The 11,599-nt window shown below is 39.3% G+C and overlaps 1 pseudogene; it reads left to right on the top strand.

Annotated features, from left to right (window-relative positions):
* LOC143548494 (uncharacterized) overlaps positions 1 to 11,599 on the top strand; it is a 154,780-nt pseudogene that overhangs the window by 131,493 nt on the left and 11,688 nt on the right.

The raw sequence follows: 11,599 nt of genomic DNA, 5'->3' as shown, positions 1-11,599 counted from the left end.
TCTAGATTATGGAGTAATTTACTTTCAATTTTCCTAAGTAAAAACATCAAGATGTGTACCTCAAAATAAGAAGTCTTTTGGTAATTTAGAAACATTGGAAAACAAGGCATGGAAGGGATATGATGGATCTTCATCAAATCGGGATCTCCCTTTGTGAATGATAAAAGGGTTTTGTGAAAACTGAATTTTGAGTAATATATGTATATTGATTATGGGTATAAATGTTAATTAAATAAAAATCTTCTACAAGATATTATGGGATGAGTTTAAGGAAGAGACGTGATGTATGGGTATAAATGTTAATTAAATAAAAATCTTCTACAAGATATTATGTAGAAATTATTTTGAGTCAGCGTGTTCCCCAGCATTCGTTGTTGACGTATTTTCTTACATTTTGCAGGTGAACAAGTTTAGCACTTGGAATGACGAAGTGCTTATATATCCGATGGCTCGGATTTTATTTTGTATAAACTTATATGGTGGTTTGTAAACATAAACAAGTAATCTTTGTTAACTCTAAACGGGTGTTTTACGATTACCGTCTTTTTGAATGTATATATAAAATGTTACACTTTTGATCCTTAAAGTTTTATAAGACTTCTGCAAACTAACGCAACTCTGATTTATTTACAATATTGGTACCAACTATTGGGTCACGCTCCTAGGCCTAAGACAGGGGTGTGACAGGTTGGTATCAGAGCCATCGATCTTAGCGAATTGGGTATCATAAAACAATACCCAAACTTCGATTCAAGTATAGGAAATAATTGTTTATGTGTTTTACGGATAAGATAGGCTGGTAACCTTTCTTTCCCACTCTACATTCTAAACCACCCATAATATTAGATGTCATTCAAAGCTCACATCGAAGACTTTGTGCGCAAGGCAAAAGAGGATGGAATTGCCGAACCCTACCCCGAAGACAACATGAGTGATGGAAACTATGAAGCCTACTTCAATCAAGATGTAGAACACGACTTGACCAAACCTGTGTACTACCCCGGAAGCAGGCACTACCCAATAGATGTTTCCGAGAGTCCACCGAAAAAAGGAATTGAGCCACCAAGACACTCAAGCTACCATCCATCAACAATACCGATGTATAATCCCTCCGAAATACCGACGTACCATCCAACAGAGATCCCCACTTACCAACCCTCGGAGATACCACAATATTATCCAACCGGATATCTACCAAACTCTCAACCATCCTCCGAGTGGATGAGATATCTCTCTGAACAACAGGAATGGCATGCAGGAAGTTCCACCTTCAAAGAAGTTAGTTCCCAACCAAACAACGGTGAAGGACCGTCCCGTAGACCCAAGATGAGAATAATGATGCCTTCTGAGACTTTCCAGATGATCCCAATAAACATTGAAACTACACAACCCATGGAGGAAGATGAACCAGAAGAGGAGGAACCGGAAAAGGAACCAGAAGAGGAGGAAGATCCCGAAGAAGAAGAACCCGAGGAAGAGTCTGAAGAAGAACTGGAAGAAGAGCATCCTGAAAATCCTAACGAGATGTCAAGCTCAATGAATGGATCACTCACTTCCCAAAACGCAAGCTATGGTTCTATGGATCCGTATGTCCAACACCTTGAGAAACTTAGGAATCAAGCTTCATCAAGCTTCCCACCATTCCAAGGAGAAATTCCATCAATCCAAGAGCAAGCCGACGAGATCTGAGAGCAGAACCAAGCTGCCAAGACTTACCTCTACCTTTCATCTGACATGGACTATGTTCCGTATCCAGAACCGAGGAATCACTACGAGATGGTGACACTGGGTTATCGCGACTCACCTCCGTAGTATGGATACCCCAACATAGTCCCACAATCGTATGAAGAGCATTTGGATCGTGTCTTACACGATACCGACGATTGGAGGAAGAAGGTAGACGAGGAAGGAAAGAAAAAGAAGAAAGTTGGAGAAACACTCCTTCGTAAGTGCACCAAACTAACGAAGGTTGTGAAGAAGTTCTTGAAGAACTAAAGATGGTGGAATAGGATGTGAGGTTATGTGTCCTGTATGTTATGTGTATAAATAAAGAACGTTTGAAACGTTCTCATGTAATGATAAGACAAGCTATATATATCGTTAAAACGATATATATATATATATATATATATATATATATATATATATATATATATATATATATATATATAAGTATGTGTAATATGAAATATATATCCTTGGGATATATATAATTGTATAATAAATAAAAGTGTGTATTTGATAAAAGAAATGTTGTTAAAATTTCAGACTTAATTGAAAAAGAAAAAGAGAAATACGTCTGAACAAAGTAACAACAATAATGCTCGTAGAGAGAAAGAGATAAAAGATAAGGGGAAAGGCCCCGAAAATGAGAACGAGCGAGAGGAAGAAATTCCTGAGAAATGTATGAATAAAATTCAAATGATGATAAAGAAAGCTGTTAGGGAGGAAACCGAGTTTAGATCTCAATCTAGACAATCCAAACACTCCCGATCTGTTAATCCTTCTGTTCATCCTTCAAAATCTGTAAAATCCTGTCTAAAACCCTCTCATGAGAAGGGTAGTTTTCATGAGTCTAACGCCGACAATGGAGTTAGACGTGAGTTCAAGAAACTCAAGATAAGTGGTTGTTCGTTTAAGGATTTTAAATACTATGGACCAAAATAGTTCCATGGTGATAAGGGAGCTATCACAACCGTGAGATGGCTCGAAGAGATGGAGACTATTGTTATAACAAGTAAGTGTTCTGAGGAGGAGAAAATTCAGTACTCTGCCCTGAGCAAAGGAAGAGACGTGATGTATGGTCTGACATGGGATGAGTTTAAGGCCATGGTGATGGGAAAGTTTTGTCCCATGCATGAAACCGACCAAATCCAAACGAAATTCCTTAATCATAAGGTCGTAGGGACAAACCTCCGAGAGTACAATACCAAATTCCTCGAGTACTGTCGCCTTGTTCCCCAGCTGGTTACCCTGAGTCCAGCAAAGTCACAAGATACATATGGGGATTGCCGCGGGAAATCCGCGACATGGTGAGGTCGCACTTGCCTCAAACCGCTGACTCTGCAATGGAGTTGACTGGTTACTTGATGGGCGGCATGGTCCGCAACAAAGAAGAGGACAAGAAGGTGACACCAACAGCTGCTCAAGAAAGACTGGAGGAGGTTCCAACTTTAGATGCAAAGGCGTAAATCGAAACAACTCTACGCCATGCAAGACGTGTAGGAGGTACCACAAGGGCCGATGCAATTTCGCCCCGTCTCCTAAAGTCTGTGAATCCTGTAATCGTACGGGACATGATGCTGCTAACTGTTGGAAGAAGAAGATGACTTGCTTTAATTGCAAGGAAATGGGCCATTTAAGTTTTGAGTGCCCAAAGAACAAACCCGCTGCTGCTGGTGCGGGTGGAAGTGGCCAAAACAAAAAGGGAAACGCTCGAGTCTTCGTGCTCGACACAAAGAAGGCCGCTGACATGCCGAAAACCATAACCGATACGTTTCTAGTCAACGACACCTATGCTAGAGTTTTGTTTGATTCGGGTGCCAATCTAAGTTTTATAGATTATAATTTATGTAGTCTATTAAACGAACCATTAAGAAAATTAGATAAAACTCGAAGCGTCTAGACTGCAAGTGGCGAAATCATTAAGATCTCCGAAGCCATTGAAAACGGAAAAATTCTCTTAGCTGGTTATATCTTGCCTATTTGTTTGCTACCCATAAGTCTGGCTGGTTTTGATATTGTACTTGGTATGGATTGGTTATCCGATAACCATGCTCGTATCATCTGCAATAGCAAAACTGTTGAACTTCAATCCCCTGATAAACGAACGATTCGAATTGAAGGGGACAAAGACGCTGGCCAAGTTAGCATAATTTCTATGATTAGGGCTAACAAATGTTTGAATCAAGGATGCCTCGCATTCATGGCCTACGTCACTGAAGAATCAAAGCCAAAAGAAATCAAAGACGTTCCTATTGATTCTAACTTTTCTGACGTCTTTCCTGATGAACTTCCTGGAATCCCTCCCGATCGTGAAGTAGAGTTTAGGATTGATCTTATTCCTGGTACTGCTCCGATCGCAAAAGCTCCGTATCGTTTAGCGCCGACCGAAATGAAGGAGTTGAATAAACAACTCGATGAGCAATTGGAGAAAGGTTTCTTTCGACCGAGTTCGTCGCCTTGGGGAGCGCCAATTCTGTTTGTCAAGAAGAAGGATGGTTCCATGCGAATGTGTATCGATTATCGTGCGTTGAACAAAGTCACAATCAAGAACCGATATCCACTCCCTCGTATCGATGATCTTTTCTACCAACTTCAAGGTGCTAGCTTCTTTTCTAAAATTGATCTTCGTTCCAGCTATCACCAACTCAAAGTTCAATCCGAAGACATTCCAAAGACCGCGTTTCGAACAAGGTACGGCCATTATGAGTTCAGTGTCATGCCATTTGGACTTACTAATGCTCCGACCGCGTTCATGGACATGATGAACCGAATTTGTAAGCCCTACTTGGATAAATTTGTTATCGTATTCATCGACGATATACTTATTAATTCTAAGTCCAAGGCCGATCATGAAATTCATCTTCGAACTTTGCTCGAAATTCTTAGAACCGAGAAGTTGTACGCTAAGTTCTCGAAATGCGAGTTCTGGTTGCACGAGGTGAAATTTATTGGTCACATCATTAACGTCAACGGTATTCAAGTGGACCCCGCTAAGATTGAAGCTATCTCTAAGTGGGAGGTCACGAAGTCGCCAACCGAGATCCGAAGTTTCTTAGGATTGGCAGGCTACTACCTTAGGTTCATCGAAAATTTTTCTCGTATCGCCGTTCCTCTAACTTCCTTAACTTGTAAGAACATCAAGTATGAATGGGGAACGAAGCAACAAGAGGCGTTCGATATACTTAAACAAAAGCTTACCCAAGCAAATATCTTGGCTTTGCCAGAAGGTACTGAGGATTTTGTAGTCTTTAGTGACGCATCTCACTCGGGTTTGGGATGCGTACTAATGCAACGCAAGAAAGTAATCGCTTACGCCTCTCGCCAACTCAAAGTACACGAAAAGAATTACACGACTCACGATCTAGAGTTAGGCGCCATAATCTTAGCGCTAAAGATATGGAGGCACTATCTCTATGGAGTAAGATTTACCGTGTACACTAATCATAAGAGCTTAAAGCACATCTTTGATAAAAAAGAACTCAACATGCGCCAAAGGCGATTATTGAAACGCTCAATGACTACGACTGTGAGATTGTTTATCATGAAGGCAAAGCCAACGTCGTGGCCGATGCCTTGAGTCGTAAAGAGCATGAAAAGCTAAAAAGAGTCCGAGCATTACGCCTAGAACTTCAAATTGATCTTTTCGAACAAATCAAATCTGCTCAAACTCAAGCGATCAATGAGAACAAAATCTCCGATTAAAAACGTAACGGTACCATTGACTCGCTAGTCAAAGGTGACGATGGTATCCTTAGACTCGGTAATAGGATTTGGGTACCAATCATTGGAGGATTGCGTGAGAAAATCTTGAACGAAGCTCATAAGTCGAAATACATGATGCATCCCGGAAGTGATAAGATATACCACAATCTCAAAACAAATTATTGGTGGAATGGGATGAAAAGGGATGTCGCTTCGCATGTTACGAAATGTTTAACTTGCTTGCAAGTCAAGGCTGAACATCAAAAGCCTTCGGGATTGCTTCAGCAACCCGAACTTCCTGTATGGAAGTGGGAGTTAATTACTATGGATTTCATTACCAAACTCCCAAAGACGACTCGACAACACAATGCTATTTGGGTTATTGTGGATCGATTAACGAAATCCGCACACTTTATACCCATCAATGAGTCGTACTCAATGGATAGACTAGCGCGTATTTATGTGAACAACATTGTTGCCTTACATGGAGTACCGCAGTCTATAACATCTGATCGAGACAGTCGTTTTACGACTCATTTCTGGAAAAGCTTCCAACAAGCTCTTGGTATGAAGTTAAACCTGAGCACCGCCTATCATCCTCAAACCGATGGGCAAAGTAAAAGAACGATTCAAACATTGGAAGATATGCTTCGCGCTTGTGTGATCGACTTAGGTGGAAGTTGGGACGACCACTTACCTCAAATGGAATTCTCGTACAATAATAGCTATCGCACAAGTATTCAAGCCGCACCATTCGAGGCGTTATATGGTCGAAATTGTAAAACGCCCGTGTGCTGGTCTGAAACCGGAGACAATCAGTTATCTGGACCTGAGATAGTCCAAGAAACCACCGATAAAATACTACAAATCCGAGAACGACTTAAAACGGCGCGTGATCGTCAAAAGAGTTACGCTGATGTCCGCCGTAAGCCGTTAGAATTTAATATCGGTGACAAAGTGTTATTGAAAGTTTCGCCTTGGAAAGGTGTTGTTCGCTTCAGTAAGAAAGGAAAGTTAAGTCCTCGATTCGTTGGACCTTTTGAGGTACTCGAACGAATCGGAAATGTTGCATACCGTTTGTGACTACCCGAGGAAATGCAAGGGATACATGATGTGTTCAACGTCTTGAATCTGCGTAAATGTTTGACCGATGAATCTTTGGCTATGCCATTTAAAAGACGTAGAAATAAACGAGAATTTAAAATTCGTAGAAAGTCCAATTAAAATTGAATATTCGAAAACAAAGAAATTAAAGAGACGAATTTTGAAAATTGTGAAAGTTAAATGAGACTCGCGTAGAGGGCCCGAATATACTTGGGAACTCGAATCGGAAATGAGAAAGAAATACCCCCAACTATTCTTGTAAAAGCAATCTCGAGGACGAGATTTGTTTCAAGGTGGGGAGGATATAACAACGTGAAAATTTCGAGTTCAAAGTATCAACTTTCCAAAGTCTAGGGACTAAAATGGCCAAATTCTAAACTTGAGGGTTAAAAATAAAAAATCTGATTTCTTGTCCTATCGCGCTACGCGATGGACAAAAGAAGAAGCCCATCGCGTACCGCAATGGAGCTTCTGACACGTTGTGATTTACTTTCAATTTTAAATGAAAGCATTGAATTAAAAACAAAAATATTATGTTTCTAGATTATGGAGTAATTTACTTTCAATTTTCCTAACTAAAAACATCAAGATGTGTACCTCAAAATAAGAAGTCTTTTGGTAATTTAGAAACATTGGAAAACAAGGCATAGAAGGGATATGATGGATCTTCATCAAATCGGGATCTCCCTTTGTGAATGATAAAAGGGTTTTGTGAAAACTGAATTTTGAGTAATATATGAATATTGATTATGGGTATAAATGTTAATTAAATAAAAATCTTCTACAAGATAAATAAGACAGTTGCTAAACATAAGAAACAAACAAAAAATGTCACCAACATAAATAAGAAAACTATAATTTTAATTTCAATGAAGGTGTTGAGTACCTAATCCTTTGGTGAGAAGATCCGTGATTTGCATTTTAGTGTCAAAGCAAGAGTTTGAACCTCTTTGGAATCAACCCTTGAACAACGTAACAATCCATTTCAGAATGTCTGATTCGATCGTGAAAAATAGGGTTATTAGCTATATGTGTTGGGTGTCACAAAGTTGCAAGGAATATCATGTTCCTTTAAAAGCTACCGAACCCACAAAGCTTCACTAACAGTAGACATCATGGATCAAAACCCTGCCTCTACTGAAGGACGGGAAAGACCGATTACTTGTTGGTTTACCATGAGATTGGTGCTCCTCTCAGGAGAAGCACATGACCAGGTCCTAATCTTCAGGGAATACACTCAAGTCGGTTGGAATCGCAATACTTAAAAATTGTCTGGCAATTTCTATTTTGAAATTCAAAATAGCATTAAAATGCGCCATATTTTGGCCACGGATTTCATGTGTAAAATTCTGAAAATTCAATTTCTAATGCCGCTTGGCCCCACCATGGGCTATCACCCGTTGAACCCTGCTATCCGGAGTGCTAACTCGATCCCCCCCCCCCCCCCCGAAACACCCCTAAGATTATAATAAACTACAATAAGCGTACAACTCGCACCTCCTGACTTGTTTGATAACTATTACAATGGTCAAAGAAATAAATCTAGGCACAAACTATGGTAATGAAAAAATGGTTTTGACTTATTTTATAAGAATTTAATCTACTATAAAAGTTCAATAAAAGTTCTCAGAGTCCTTTTACATGAAAAAAAAATTATATGATAAAAATGACTAAATGATAATATATGATTAACAATTGTTTCCTTAAATATAATAAACTTGTATTTTTCGAAATTTGCTTACTCTAGCAATTAAATATTTTGCCCGTGTCACCTTTGACCTTTGGGCAACTCATTATGCTTAAATACTATTATATAAAATACTTAAATACCACATGAAGTAAAATTGAATAATGATCCTAAGAATCGGGTACATGTACTTATTATAGTGCCTATACTACTTAAGACTATGTGCAGTAGATGACTATAAAATTGAGGGGGATTTTTAACATGTGGCCAAGATAGCGATATGTAGCCCGGGGGTGGGGGTGGGTTGTAGCTCACAAATCACCCCGCCCACTAATACTTGATCGCCACGGCAACAATTTTCACACACACAATTATCACCCCTCTTATCAACCGGGGGGGGGGGGTGCTCTCCACCAACGTCGCCCCAAATCGCCTTTATTTGCCGCCCACCACACTTGGCCTAAGAGCATATAAAACTTGAGGAGTGGGTGAGTGTAACAACGTGAAAATTTCGAGTTCAAAGTATCAACTTTCCAAAGTCTAGGGACTAAAATTGCCAAATTCTAAACTTGAGGGTTAAAAATAAAAAATCCGATTTCTTGTCCTATCGCGCTACGTGATGGACAAAAGAAGAAGCCCATCGCGTACCGCGATGGAGCTTGTGACACGTGTGCCACATGGCACACGGTGGCACTAGGTGCTGCCACGTGTAGCGGCGCCTGCCACGTGTCAGCACGTGGCAGGTCTACGTGGTGATTCAGCAGGCCTATATCGCGATACGCGATAGGCCTGCCCAGGGACCCATCGCGTATCGCGATGGGAGCCCAAATTTCGTCTATAAATAGCAAGGTCCGGGATCTTCATTTGTCACACCAAAACACAGCCTACTTCTCTCTCTATAACATCTCTCTAAATCCCGACAATCGTATATGCGATCCACCTCAATAAGCGTGCCATAATCCCTTGTAAAACGTGTCCCGATCCTTTGTTTGTGTATAACGTTTCCTCGAAGTACGTGCCACCCTCCACTCACATACCAAGAAGGTGTTTGGCGTAATGATGACGAATCTCGTAAAGCGTGTCGACGAGTGTTGAAGTTGGCGTTATCAATTGACGACAAAGAAGATCAAGCGGCGTTGGAGTGCTGCTCAAGTCCCTAGGGTTTCTATACGCCACTAAGGTTAGGCGTAATAATGAATTCAATATAATTCAATATTATATTAAAGGCTTAAGCCCTAAGTCGAGGTTATACTCGATACCTCGATAAAAGAAAAGAAAACATAACAAAGACATGAATGAGTATTGAATATTGTGGTTACATATATATGTGTGTAATTATATATGTATATATTCTTTGTTATGAAAATATTACTTAATGAATAAAGAGTATTCTTAAATAATAAAAGAAAAAGATTACGTTTCTTAGAGAAGAAGAAACGTCGGGTTTCCAATATAAACTAAAGGTTTATAATTTACTTTTAAACTAAAGATTTCAAGTAAAAGAGAATTGAACTAAAGGTTCAATCGAGGATTGAGATATAAAATAAGACTAAAGGTCTTAAGCCGGATCGTGTATCCGACTAACAAATATTTATACTCGTACTATAGGTGCGAGAAAAAGAAGGGAAAGACACGGTGAGTGAAGCCGATCCTAAAGAGATAAGGTGAATACGCCCCCAAACTTTCAAACTTGTTTTCAAATGAGTCAAACTTGTTATATGAAATTGTTTACAAGGAACTATGTGTTCCTAAAACCGTTATAACTATGGGTATAAACCTAGCCCTCAGGCTGTGGTATACATATGTCTGGATCCTTACATAGGTGGTACTATGCGATGAATGGGCATGATCACACCACCCTTTGTCGTAGGACGCTCTCCTGCAGGGAGTACGACCTTATGTGTATATTTACAAGTACTTAACTAAGTCGAACGCTGCGGTGTTTGCTGAGGTGACCTAGAGTAGATGCTCAAGTTTATAATGTGTTGTTTGACTTTGTTATTCCTAAGCCACGTTGGGCCGAGGCAGGCGTAGTCTCGAGGAATAATAAAGTAAAAGAAATTATTTTGCGTCAGCGTGTTCCCCAGCATTCGTTGCTGACGTATTTTCTTACATTTTGCAGGTGAACAAGTTTAGCACTTGGAATGACGAAGTGCTTATATATCCGATGGCTCGGATTTTATTTTGTATAAACTTATATGGTGGTTTGTAAACATAAACAAGTAATCTTTGTTAACTCTAAACGGGTGTTTTACAATTCCCGTCTTTTTGAATGTATATATAAAATGTTACACTTTTGATGCTTAAAGTTTTATAAGACTTCCGCAAACTAACGCAACTTTGATTTATTTACAATATTGATACAAACTATTGGGTCACGCTCCTAGGCCTAAGACGGGGGGTGTGACAGTGAGAAAGGTAAGGGATGCGGCTTTTAAGCCATTTTTAGTCGTGATGTTAAGCCAATATTGATTGTGAGAAGGGCAAATCATAGACCAAGTAGAAAGATGTGACGTGGGAACGGTTTTGAAGCTTCAATATGTATGGTAAAAGTAAAAATAAATTATTAGTTTTCAAAGTTAACCCTAAAATAAATTTACACTTACACGAATTTATATATTTAAACAAGAAAAATTGTTATGTTGTCCAAAATTTGGACGACCCAATTGTTGTGGTATCATTTTGTAACTTATTATCCTATATATTAATTTTGAACTTCTTAAAGCTTCTAATGTTGTACTCATTGCTTCATATATTGTACACCTTCTCCTATTCTTTTTCTAAAACATTTTTGAAATGCGTGCTCTTCTAATTGGACCACAAATAGCACCCTTCACTTCTCAGCCAACTCCACCGCCATTTCATCCTCTTTGACCAGATTTTAACACTAAAACTGTGAGTACAACTCATGATTCCTTTTCTTGCAATGTGTTTGCCAAGCTGAGTTTCTAACTTCAATCGGTCGACCTCATTGGCGTTTGAGAAAGATGTTGACGACCGAAGATCACTAAAGGCTTGAAAGGGATTCGATGGAGGCCCGCATACTCTAGCCAAAGACAAACTTAATCTCAGAATATGTGCTGAAAATGTTCAGATTTCAGCTTCAGGTTGGTTGGTTGGTTGGTTGGTTGAACTAAACCGTGGGTTTTCTAATTTTTAGCTAATTGCTTATAATTTTAGGGGTTTTTGGCCTCTGACTAACGAAAGACAGAGTGTGATTGCATTGGTTTAACTAGAATCAAGTTATATATATGCTCTACTTACTACATTAGAATTTGGATGATTATTAATTCAAAAACACACATACTGGGTGGGTTCATTCTACGTCCTAATGTGTTATGCTACAAATACGGCTTTTTAAGTTGTGAGAATTTTTTGTTA

The sequence above is a fragment of the Bidens hawaiensis genome, unplaced genomic scaffold (genome assembly GCF_021521415.1).
Source record: "Bidens hawaiensis isolate Kalapana, Puna unplaced genomic scaffold, B.hawaiensis_p1.1 tig00015188_1, whole genome shotgun sequence".
Classification (NCBI taxonomy): domain Eukaryota; kingdom Viridiplantae; phylum Streptophyta; class Magnoliopsida; order Asterales; family Asteraceae; genus Bidens; species Bidens hawaiensis.
The sequence above is the reverse complement of the archived record's forward strand: the minus strand, read 5'-3'. Positions and strand labels throughout refer to the sequence as shown.